A 12,644-nucleotide genomic window follows, 5' to 3' on the forward strand; every position below is an offset into this window, starting at 1 on the left:
AGGACAGATCAAACAGACAGAAAATAAGTAAAGAGAGACAGGCACTGAACAACACATTAGAACAGATGGACCTAACAGACATCTTGAACACTTCATCCAAAAGCAGCAGGATACACATTCTCCTCAAGTGTACATGGAACATTTCAAGAATAGATCATATACAAGGCCACAAAAAGAGCCTTGGTAAATTCAAAAAGATTGAAATTGTACCAACCAGCTTCTCAGATCACAAACATATGAAATTAGAAATAAATTACACAAAGAAAATGAAAAGCCCCATAAACACATGGAGGCTTAATAACATGCTCCTAAATTATCAATGGATCAGTGACCAAATAAAAACAGAGATCAAGCAATAAATGGAGAAAAATGACAACAATAATTCAACACTGCAAAATCTGTGGGATGCAGCAAAGGCCATGCTAAGAGGGAAGTATATTGCAATACAGGCCTACCTCAAGAAAGAAGAGCATTCCTATATGAACAGTGTAAACTCACAATTAAGGAAACTAGAAAAGGAAGAACAAATGAAGGCCAAAATCAGTAGAAGGAGGGACATAATAAAGATTAGAGAAGACATAAATAAAATTGAGAAGAATAAAACCATAGAAAGGATCAAATAGAGCAGGAAATGGTTCCTTAAGAAAATAAACAAAATAGATAAACCCCTAGCCAGACTTATCAAGAAAAAAAGAAAGTCTGCACATATAAACAAAATCAGAAATGAGAAAGGAAAAATCACTACCAACACCACAGAAATACAAAGATGTAGAAGAGAATACTATGAAAAATTATATGGTAACAAACTGTATAACCTAGAAGAAATGGACAGCTTTCTAGAAAAATGCAACCTTTCAAGGTTGACCCAGGAAGAAACTGAAAATCTGAACAGACCAATTACCAACAACAAGATTGAATTGGTAATCAAAAAACTACCTAAGAAGAAAACTGAACCAGATGGCTTCACTGCTGAATTTTATCAAACATTTAATGAAGACCTAATACCCATCCTCCTTAAAGTTTTCCAAAAAGTAGAAGAGGAGGGAATACCCTGAAACTCATTCTACGAGGCCAACATCATCTAATACCAAAACCAGGCAAAGACACCACAAAAAAAGAAAATTAGAGATGAATATCCCTGATGAACATAGATACAAAAACACTGAACAAAATATTAGCAAACTGAATTCAACAATACATCAAAAAGATCATCCATCATGATCAAGTGGGATTCCCAGGGTTGCAAGGATGGTACAACATTTGAAAATCCATCAACATCATCCACCACATCAACAAAACGAAGGCCAAAAACCACATGATCATCTCCATAGATGCTGAAAAAGCATTCAACAAAATTCAATATCCATTCATGATAAAACTCTCAACAAAATAGGTATAGAGGGCAAGTACCTTAACATAAAAAAGTCCATATTGACAAACCCACAGCCAACATTATACCTAACAGTGAGAAGCTGATAGCTTTTCCTTTAAGATCGGGAACAAGACAAGGATGCTCACTCTCCCCACTTTTATTCAACATAGTTCTGGAGGTCCAAGCCATGGCCATCAGACAACACAAAGAAATACAAGGAATCCAGATTGGTAAGGAAGAAGTCAAATTGTCCCTGTTTGCAGATGACATGATATTGAACCCTAAAGAATCCATTCCAAAACTATTAGGTCTAATATCTGAATTCAGCAAAGTCATGGGATACAAAATTAATACACCGAAATCTGTTGCATTCCTATACACTGATCATGAACAAGAAGAAAGGGAAATGTGGAAAACAATTCCATTCACAATTGCATCAAAAAGAATAAAATACCTAGGAATAAACCTAACCAAGGAAGTGAAAGACCTATACTCTGAAAACTACAAGATGCTCATGAGAGAAATTAAAGAAGATACCAATAAATGGAAACACATTCTGTATTCATGGATAGGAAGAATTAATATTGTTAAAATGACCATCCTGCCTAAAATAATCTCCAGATTCAGTGCAATCCCTACCAAAATACCAACAGCATTCTTCAATGAGCTGGAGCAAATAGTTCTAAAATTCACATGAAAGCACAAAAGACCCCAAATAGCCAAAGCAATCCTGAGAAGGAAGAATAAAGCAGGGGAAATTATGCTCCCTGACTCATGCTCTATTACAAAGCCACAATCAGAAAATCAATTAGGTGCTGGCACAGACCAATAGATGGAACAAACTAGAGAGCCCAGATATTATCCCAAGCATATATGGTCAATTAATATATGATAAAGGAGTCATGGATATACAATTGGGAAATGACAGCCTCTTCAACAGCTGGTGTTGGCAAAACTGGACAGCTACATGCAAGAGAATGAAACTGGATCACTGTCTAACCCCATACACAAAAGTAAACTCAAAATGGATCAAAGACCTGAATGTAAGTCATGAGGCCATACAACTCTTAGAAAAAAACATAGGCAAAAATCTCTTGGACATAAACATGAGCCACTTCTTCATGAACATATCTCCCCCAGCAAGGGAAACAAAAGCAAAAAAGAACAAGTGGGACTATATTATACTAAAAAGCTTTTGTACAGCAAAGGACACCATCAGTAGAACAAAAAGACATCCTACAGTATGGGAGAATATATTCATAAATGACATATCCGATAAGGGGTTGACATACAAATTACATAAAGAGCTCATGCACCTGAACAAACAAAAAGCAAATAAGCCAAATGAAAAATGGGTGGAGAACATGAACAGACAATTCACCAATGAAGAAATTCAGGTGACCAACAGACACATGAAAAGATGCTCCACTTCACTAATCATCAGAGAAATGCAAATTAAAACCACAATGAGATATCACCTCACACAATTTAGGATGACCAGCATAGAAAAGACAAATAACAACAAATGTTGACAAGGATGTGGAGAAAAAGGAACACTCCTACACTGCTGGTGGGAATGTAAACTAGTTCAACCATTGTGGAAAGCAGTATGGAGGTTCCTCAAAAAACTCAAAATAGAAATACCATTTGATGCAGGAATTCTACTCCTAGGAATTTACCATAAGAATGCAGCCACCCAGTTTGAAAAAGACATATGCACCCCTATGTTTATTGCAGCACTATTTACAATAGCCAAGAAATGGAAACAACCTATGTGTCCATCAGTAGGTGAATGGATAAAGAAGAGGTGGTACATATACACAATGGAATATTATTCAGCCATAAGAGGAAAACAGATCCTACTATTTGTAGCAACATGAATGGAGCTAGAGGGTATTATGATCAGTGATATAAGCCAGGTGGAGACAAGTATCAAATGATTTCACTCATCTGTGGAGTATAAGAACAAAGAAGAAACTGAAGAAACAAAACAGCAGCAGACTCACAGACCCAAGAATGGACTGACAGTTACCAAAGGGAAAGAGATTGGGGAGGATGGGTGGGAAGGGAGGTATAAGGGGGGAAAGGGGGCATTACGATTAGCACACATAATGTAGAAGGGGGCCATGGGAAAGGCAGTATAACACAGAGAAGACAAGTAGTGATTCTATAGCATCTTACTATGCTGAGGGACAGTGATTAGAATGTGGTATGTGGTGGGGACTCGATAATAGGGGGAGTCTAGTGACCATAATATTGTTAATATAATTGTACATTAATGATAGCAAAATTAAAAATTAAAAAAAAAGAGATGGAAGAATCAGAAATCTGTACAGAGATAAAGACAGCCTTTGAAGAGAGAACTGAGCTGCAAGAAATGGAGATGAAAGATTTTAATCTGTTCTATATTTGAAAATTTTAATATAACAATGTATTTATAACTTTTAAAGTAAATATATCTATGCAGTAGTATGAATAATTTTGGATTGAAATGGTAATAAGATGTCTAGTAGGGGATGATATTTACATATTTTTCTAATGCTGCTTAAATATTACCGTGATTCTATGGTTATTTGTGAATAAACAAATAACTGTATTCTGTATGTCAGCCAGTGAAGAACATGAACATGAAACATAAGAGTAATTAATTGAGGTGACCTCCATGCTTCAAATTTCAGTATAATTCTGTTTATACTTTTTCCTCACATTTCAAAGTTGAAATTTGGTAGGATTTTTAAAAGTATGATAAATCTCAGTTGGTAAGTCTATCTCCTGTATTTAGGTGTCCTTAAAAATTATTAACACTGATTATCACCCTTTTCAGAATAAAAACTTTTCTTTTTGGTCCTGAGGTGTCCTGAAATACAGTGATAAACTATACTTTGTTCTCTATCTGCCGGCTAAAAAACATATATCTCAAAATATTATCCTTTGATCAAAATCAATAAATCATTTAGCCCCAATTATCATTCCTTACTATTATTTTTGCTAATAGTTGTTTATAACTCATGGGAATAATTGTGCTTAAAATATGCAGTTATATCATTTTTAAAACCAGAATAATGCATATAAATAGTTATTTTTGAAAAATAATAGATGTATTGTAATAGAATTTATTGAGTGGCTACAGCAGGCCAAAAACTGTACTAAATACTTTAGATTTAATCCTCAGAATTCAGTGAGATAGATACTATGAATCGCCTTTTTTATAGATGAGGAAACTGAAGTTTGAATAAGTTAAATAACTTATACAAGATCACACAGCTAAGTATGAGGTAGAATTTTTAAGATTTAAGCCCTGTTCTTGCATAGTTCAGACCTACAGCTTTAACTTATATCCCCATGTCCCCTATATTATTAAAGCTATTCGAAGAGAGAGAAAAAACGTCATACATTTTTTTTTCAAAGAGCACTTTGTCTCTACTCGTAAAAATGTCAAATTTTAAAATTTAACCATATACACAGGAAGACCACATCTTTAGTTTTAAGTTTGCAAATAATTTTAAACATCAAAAGAAAACAAATTAAGGAAATATATAAATAGGTTTTCCTTTCTTTTTTCGTATAAATGGCATATCCTTTAGAGTTTTTCCGTTAAATCTGTCTCTCTAAACATAATGCACATATTAGTAGATGTGTGTTATTTATAAATACTTCATAGCTTGGGATTTGTAAAGTTTATACATTTAGTATTTTACAAATAGCATTTAGAATTTTTAAATTTTAAGCAAAATTTATTCGTTTAGTTTGAAGTGATTCTGAGTTTGGCACCTCAAAACCATATTGCTGTTGGAAATGTTACATGTGACATTATACTGTGATTTATTAATAACTGAGATTAAGTAAAAGTCATGTTTCTCCTTGTATTCCGTGCAAAGCCTTTTTTTTCCCTTTATATTTGACTATTGGAGCATTGTGCCCTTCATAATGAAACTCACAGAATTGTGAAAGTGAAAGTGCCTTTGGAATTAGTTTATTGCAATGCTTTTGTTTTACAAATAATGAAACTGATGCCTAAAGATGTTAAGCCCTTTGTCTAAAGTTAAGGTAGCAGGATGAACTGAAACTAAACGACATCTGCAGTCTTTCAGTCCAGTATTCTTTCTTCCATGGTTATGTGTAAGAAAACTACCAAAAACAATGAGTTATGTGCAAATCTTATGTATAGCTTGTATTTCCTCTCATTAGGCCTACTGAAAATGATTACAATTGTATGTAATTTATATAACCTAAACAAACAGAACAGTCTTGCATTACACTTTTCTGGTCACACTGAAGCACTATTGGAACAATTTCATTATTAGATCTAATCAATCTTTCAATTTTCAATGAGATCTTTTTTAGAATAATAAATGTTTAAGCAGCACAGATAAGAATTTGTCCTATTGCAACTCTATGTATGGTAAAATACACATAAAATAAAATTTGCCATCTTAACCATTTTAAGTGTACAATTCTGAGGTACTAAATATATTCATAATGTTGTACGATCGTCACCACTATCCATCTCCATAAGTCTTCATCTTGTAAAATACCCATTAAACAACCCTCCTGTACTCCATGCCACAGGCAACCATTGTTCTGCTTTCTGTCTCTATGATTTTGACCACTGTAAGTATCTCATATAGGTAGAATCACATAGTATTTGTCTTTTTGTGGCTGGTTTATTTTGCTTAGCATAATATCCACAAGGTTCATCCATGTTATAGCATGTCAGATTTCCTTCCTTAATATTCCATTGTATATATATATATATACCACATTTTGTTTATCCATTTATCTGTTTATGAACATTTGGTTGCTTCTATCTTTAGCTATTGTGAATAATGCTGCTAATGAACTTAGGTATACAAATAATCTTTGAGACACTACTCTCAGTTCCTTTCAATATATACCCAGAAATGGAATTGCTGTACACTTTTCTATAGCAGCTATACAATTTTACAGCCATCAGAAGTGCACAGGTTTCTATTTCCTCCATATCTTGGCCAACATTTCTTATTTTCTGTTTTGTTTTGTTTTTTTAAATAGTAACCATCCTAATAGGTGTGAAGTGGTATCTTGTAATTTTAATTTGCAGTTCCCTGATGATTAGTACTGTTGAGCATTTTTGATGTGAGTATTGGCCATTTGTGTATCTTCTTTGGAGAAATACCTATTTTTTATCAGGTTGTTTCATTTCTTTAAATTTTAGGAGTTCTCTGTATATTCTAGATATTAAATATCAGATATATGATTTCCAAATATTTTCTCCCATTCTGTGGATTGCCTTTTCACTTTGTTGATAGTGTCTTTTGATGCACAAAATTTTTAGTTTTCATGAAATCCAATTTGTCTACTTTTTCTTTGGTGTCATATCCAATAAATCATTTCCAAGACCAATGTCGTGAAGTTTTTGCCCTGTGTTTTTTCTAAGGGTTTTATAGTTTTAGGTCTTAAACTTAAGTCTTTGATTCATTTTGAATTGTATATGGCACTAGATAAAGGTTTGATTTCATTCTTTTGCATATAGATACCCAATTTTCTTAGCACCATTTGCTGAAAAGACAGTCCTTCCCCTGTTTGAATGGTTTTTAGCAGCCTTGTCAAAAATCATCTGACCATATATGTGAGGGTTTATTCCTGGGTTCTCTATTTTATTACACTGGGTTTGTGTGTCTGACTTCATGGCAATGCCATATTGATTTTTAGTACTGTGGTTTGTAGTAAGTTTTGAAATCAGAAAGTGTAAGTCCTCCAGCTATGTTCTCTTTCAAGATTGCTTTGGCTATTCTGGGTCCTTTAAAATTCCATATGAATGTTAGAGTGGGCTTTTCTGTGTCTGGAAAAAAATCTCATTGGTATTTTGATAGGGATTGCATTGAATCTAGATTGCTTTGGGTAGCATTGACATCTTAAAAATATTAAATCTTCCAATCAATAAACATAGGATATATTTCCATTTACTTATGTCTTCTTTAACTTCTTTCAGCAATATTTTGTAGTTTTTATTGTACAAGTCTTTCCTCTCCTTGGTTAAATTAATTCCTAAATATTTTATTCAGTTTCATGCTATTGTATATAGATTGTTTTTATAATTTCTTTTTCATATTGTTCATTGTTAATATACAGATGTGCAACTGATGTTTGTGTGATGACTTTGTATCCTACTTTGCTGAATTTATTTATTCTAAAAAGTGTGTAATAATTAAAACACATAAGATCATATTATCTGCAAACAGATAACTGTACTTCTTCCTTTCCAATTTGAGTGGCTTTTATTTCTCTTTCTTGCCTAATTGCTCTATCTAGAACTTCCAGCATTATGTATTGGTATTCCCAGCATTGGTATTTTAATAGGGTGAAAGTGGGCATCCTTGCCTTATTCTGGATCTTAGAGGAAAAACTGATTCTTTCATCACTATGATGCTTGTTATATGTAATGCTGCTGTTTTCATATATGGCTTCTATTATTACGTTGAGGCAATTTCTTTATACTTCTAGTTTATTGACTATTTTTATCATGAAAGTGTGTTGAATTTTGTTGAATACTTTTTCTACATCAGTTGAAATGATGATGTGTTTTTTTTCCTTCATTCTTTTAGTGTGATGTATTATATTGATCAATATTTGAATATTGGACCCACTGAACTACCCTTGCATTCCAAGGATAAATCCCATTTGCACATGGTATAGAATCCTCTTAATATGCTGCTGAATTTGGTTTGCTAGCATTTTGTTGAGGATTTTTGTACTGATGTTCATAGGGATGTTGGTCTGTAGTTTTCTTTTCCTTTAGTCCTTGTTTGGCAGTAATATAAAGGTAATGCTGGACTCATAGAATGAGTTAGAAAATGTTCCCTTCTCTTCAGTTTCTTGGAAAAGCCTGAGAAGGACTGGTATTAGTTCTTCTTAAATGTTTGGTATAATTCACTAGTGAAGCTGCCAGGTCCAGGGAGTTGGTTTGTTGGGAAATTTTTTTTATTATTGATCCAATCTGCTTATTAATTATAAGTTTATTCAGATATTCTGTTTCGTTGTGATCTGATCTTGGTAGGTTTTGTGTTTGTAGGAATTTGTCTATTTCATTTAGGTTATTAAATTTGTTGGTGTATAGTTGTTCATACTATTCCCTTATAATCCTTTTTATTTCTATAGAACCAGTAGTAATGTCCCCACTTTCATTTCTGATTTTAGTAACTTTTCTCTTTGTCCATCTAGCTAAAAGTTTGCCAAGTTTGTTGATCTTTTCAAATAACCAGTTTTGGTTTCATTGATTTACTCTTTTGTTTTTCTATTCTTTAATTCTTTTTTTATCTGCTCTAATCTTCTGCAAACTTTGGGTTTAGTTTGTTCTTCTTTTATTAGTTCCATAAGTTGTAAGAGTTCCTTAAGTTCCTTAAGAGTATTGTTGTTTAATTTCCATAAATTTGTAAACTTTTCTGTTTTGCCTGTGTTGATTTCTAACTTCATCCGATTGTGCTTTGAGAAGATACTTTTGCATAATATCTACCTTTTAAAATATATCCAGACTTAATTTGTGGCCTCATATATAGTCTATCCTGGAAAAATGTCCCTTGTGCACTTGACAAGAATGTGAATGCTACTGTTCTTTGATAGAATGTTCTGTATATGTCTGTTAGGTTTGTTGTGTTGCTCAGGTCCACTCTTTTCCTTATTTATCATCAGTCTGGTTGCTCCTTATTGAAAGTGGGTATTGAAGTCTTCAACTATTATAGTAGAGCTATGTATATAATTACACATATATATGTCCATTTCTCCCTTTGTCCGTTTTGCTTAATTTGTTTGGCTAGTTTCTTATTAGATGCATAATGTTTATGACTGTTATATCTTCTTGCTGTATTGCACCTTTTGTTAATATATAATGTCCTTCTTTGTCTCTTGTAATCTTTGTTAATTTAAAGTATTTTGACTGATATTAAGATACCTTCCCCTGAACTCTTTTGGTGACTACTTTCATGGCATATCTTTTCATTACAATCTTTTTGTGTCTTTGACTCTAGACTGATCTGTTGTAGACAGCAAAGAGTTGGATCTAGTGTTTTCATCTATTCTGTCAATTTCTGTATTTTGGAGAGTTTAAACAGTTTACATTTAAAGTAATTATTAATAAGGAAGAGCTTACCTCTGTCATTTTGCTCTTTGTTTACTACATCTTTTTTATTGAGGTATTTATTATTGATATATACTCTTATAAAGGTTTCACATGAAAAAACAATGTGGTTACTACATTTACCAATATTTTCAAGTCATCACACATACCACATTGCAGTCACTGTCCATCAGTATAGTAAGATGCCACAGATTCAGTATTTGCCTTCTCTGTGCTACACTGTTTTCCCCATGACCCCTCACACCATGTGTACTAAACATAATAGTCCTCAATCCCCTTCTCCATCCCTGCCCACCTGCCCTCCCATACCCCTCCCCTTTGGTAACTGCTAGTCACTTCTTGAAGTCTGTGAGACTGCTGTTTTGTTCCTTCAGTTTTGCTTCGTTGTTATACTCCACAAATGAGGTAAATCATTTGGTACTTGTCTATCTCCACCTGGATTATTTCACTGAGCATAATATCCTCCACCTCCATCCATGTTGTTGCAAATGGTAGGATTTGTTCCATTCTTATGGCTAAATAGTATTCCATTGTGTATATGTACCACCTCTCCTTTATCCATTCATCTACTGATGGACACTTAGGTTGCTACGATATCTTCACTATTTTGTAAATGATGCTGCAATAAACATAGGGGTGCATATGCCTTTTTGAATCTGAGAAGTTGAACTCTATGGGTAAATTTGAAGGAGTGGGATTCCTGGGTCAAATGGTCTTTTTATTTTTAGTTTTTTGAGGAACCTCTATTGGAGGCTTTCCACAATGGTTGAACTAGCTTACGGTCCCACCAGCAGCGTAAGAGGGTTCCCCTTTCTCCACATCCTCACCAACATTTGTTGTTCTTAGTCTTCTCGATGCTGGCCATCCTTACTGGTGTGAGGTGATATCTCCTTGTGGTTATAATCGGCATTATCCTGACGATTAGTGATATGGAGCATCTTTTCATGTGCCTGTCGGCCATCTGAATTTCTTCTTTGGAGAATTGTCTCTTCATATCCTCCACATTTTTAATTGGGTTATTTACTTTTTGGGTGTTGAGGCATGTGAGTTCTTTATATAATTTGGAATGTTAACCCCTTGTCAGATATGTCATTTACAAATATATTCTCCCATACTTTTGTTTCCTTGGTGTTCTTTGCCATACAAAAGTTTTTTAGTTTGATGTAGTCTCGTGTTCATTTTTGCTTTTGTTTCCCTTGCTAGAGGAGAACCATGTAGGAAGAAGTTGCTCATGTTTATATTCAGGAGATTTTTGCCTATCTTCTAAGAGTTTTATGGTTTCATGACTTACATTCAGGTTTTTTATCCATTTTGAGCTTACTTTTATGTATGGGGTTAAACAATAATCCCATTTCATTCTCTTGCATGTAGCTGTCCAGTTTTGCCAACACCAGTTGTTGAAGAGGCTGTCATTTCCCCCATTGTATGTCCATAGCTCCTTTATCATATATTTATTGACCATACATTGTTGGGTTTATATCTGGGCTCTCTAGTCTGTTCCATTGGTCTATTGGTCTGTTCTTGTGCCAGTACCAAATTGTCTTGATTACTGTGGCTTTGTAGTAGAGCTTGAAGTGGAGGAGCATAATCCCCCCAGCTTTATTCTTCCTTCACAGGATTGCTTTGGTAATTCAGGGCCTTCTGTGGCTCCATCTGAATTTTAGAACGTTTTGCTCTTGTTTATTGAAGAATGCCTTTGGTATTTTGGTAGAGATTGCATTAAATCTGTAGATTGCTTTAGGCAGGATGGCCATTTTAACAATATTAATTCTTCCTATCCATGAGCACAGAATGTGTTTCCATTTATTGGTATCTTCTTTAATTTCTCTCATGAGTGTCTTGTAGTTTTCAGAGTATAGGTCTTTCACTTCCTTGGTTAGGTTTATTCCTAGGTATTTTATTCTTTTTGATGCAATCGTGAATAGAATTGTTTTCCAGATTTCTCTTTCTGTGTATAGGAATCATCAGTGTATAGGAATGCAACAGATTTTGGTGTATTAATTTGTATCCTGCAACTTTGCTGAATTCCGATATTAGACGTAGTAGTTTTGGAGTGGATTCTTTGGGATTTTTTATGTACAGTATCATGTCATCTGCAAAAAGTGACAGTTTAATTTCTTCCTTACCAATCTGGATGCCCTTTATTTCTTTGTGTTGTCTAATTGCTGTGGTGAGGACATTGAGAACTATGTTGAATACAAGTGGAGAGAGTGGGCATCACTGTCTTGTTCCCAATCTTAAAGGAAAGGCTTTCAGCTTCTCACTGTTAAGTATGATGTTGGCTGTGAGTTTGTCACATACGGCCTTTATTGTTACTTGCTCTCTATACTCATTTTGTTGAGAGTTTTTATCATGAATGTATGTTGAATTTTGTTGAATGATTTTTCGGCATCTATGGAGATGATCATGTGGTTTTTTTGTTTCTGGGTTTTTTTGGTATCATTAATCTACAATTACATGAGGAACATTATGTTTACTAGACTCCCCCTATCACCAAGTCCCCCCCACATATCGCATTACACTGTCCATCAGCGTAGTAAGATGCTATAGAACCACTACTTGTCTTCTCTGCGCTATACTGCCTTCCCTGTTTCCCCCATTATATTATGTCTCCTAATAGTAATGCCCCCTTCTTTTTTCACCTCTTATATCACCCTTCCCACCAATCCTCCTCAGTCCCTTTCCCTTTGGCAACTATTAGTCCATTCTCGGGTTCTGTGAGTCTGCTGCTGTTTTGTTCCTTCAGTTTTCTCTTTGTTCTCATACTCCACATATGAATGAAATCATTTGGTACTTGTCTTTCTCTGCTTGGCTTATTTCACTGAACATAATACCCTCTAGCTCCATCCATGTTGTTGCAAATGGTAGGATTTGTTTTCTTCTTATGGCTGAATAATAGTCCATTGTGTATATGTACCATATCTTCTTTATCCATTCATCTACTGCTGGACACATAGGTTGTTTCCATTTATTGGCTATTATAAATAGTGCTGCAATGAACATAGGGGTGCATATGTATTTTTCAAACTGGGATGCTGCATTCTTAGGGTAAATTCCTAGGAGTGGAATTCCTGGGTCAAATGGTATTTTTTATTTTAGTTTTTTGAGGAACCTCCATACTGCTTTCCACAGTCTTTGAACTAATTTACATTCCCACCA

General features: G+C 34.3%; 1 protein-coding gene across 1 annotated transcript in view; it reads left to right on the forward strand.

Annotated features, from left to right (window-relative positions):
• The window catches only part of C6H11orf65 (chromosome 6 C11orf65 homolog), a 122,207-nt gene that overhangs the window by 6,683 nt on the left and 102,880 nt on the right, over positions 1-12,644 (forward strand). The gene's annotated exons all lie outside the window — the stretch shown is intronic.

Source organism: Manis javanica, chromosome 6 (assembly GCF_040802235.1).
Source record: "Manis javanica isolate MJ-LG chromosome 6, MJ_LKY, whole genome shotgun sequence".
Taxonomy (NCBI): domain Eukaryota; kingdom Metazoa; phylum Chordata; class Mammalia; order Pholidota; family Manidae; genus Manis; species Manis javanica.